This window comes from Durio zibethinus, unplaced genomic scaffold (assembly GCF_047325235.1).
Source record: "Durio zibethinus cultivar Kanyao isolate XHJ-2024 unplaced genomic scaffold, ASM4732523v1 HiC_scaffold_387, whole genome shotgun sequence".
Classification (NCBI taxonomy): Eukaryota; Viridiplantae; Streptophyta; class Magnoliopsida; order Malvales; family Malvaceae; genus Durio; species Durio zibethinus.
In genome coordinates, this window is record NW_028323010.1 from 281,667 (window position 1) to 282,500 (window position 834).

Here is an 834-nt window from a genome sequence, read left to right on the forward strand (position 1 = left end):
TGCCTCTTCCTCGCCCATGCTCCTGGGCCTCTGGTTGTTGGCTAGCAACGTCGCTTTGGGATGCCATCTCCTCAATCACGATCTAACCTGCACAACACAAACACGCAGAATCGAACTTGCTCTGATACCAACTGTCACGGGCTCCGACCTTAGACTCAGAATCCGTGCGGCCTTAGGCTTGGAATCTCGTCCTTGATGCCTAAGTCAGCCTAAAACACAAGCGTGCGGGCACTAGAACAAAGGGAAGGGCTGATTACGCAAGTTAAAGAGAAACAGGACAGAAAAACAGAATTCTGGAAATGCTCTTGTATTCACTGAAACAGAAGTGTTTGATGGTGTACAAATGAGGGTGGAGCAGCCCTCTATTTATAGTTGAGGCTCCAGCTACAACTTAATGGCAAATCCCTAAAATAAAGGCTACAATCATGGGATTACATTTAATCAAGATGCTGGTTCCTGATTTTCAGGGTCAACCAAATCTGCCAGGATGCTGATGCTGATCCTGCCTGGTTCCAGAAGCTTCCCTTGCGTATCCAGCACCTCGGGCCCTTCTGGATGTGGTGCGGGCAGCCCAAATGCCAGGCCTTGGTCTCATGAGTTGGCCTGCAAGATGGGCGGGCGTTTGGAGCTCGTTTGATAGGCTTTGCGCACTGATACCCGCCAGCACGCCTGGTCTGCGGGCCGTAGCTGCTGGCTCGCCTGCTGGTCTGGCTGATGTGCCTGGCGCGCCCGCCCAGGGCGTGACACGGGCGCTTGCCTCGACCACCATCGGCACACGCCGGGCCCTGGTGCGGGCGGTTGCCTCGACCACCATCGGCACACGCCGGGCCCTGG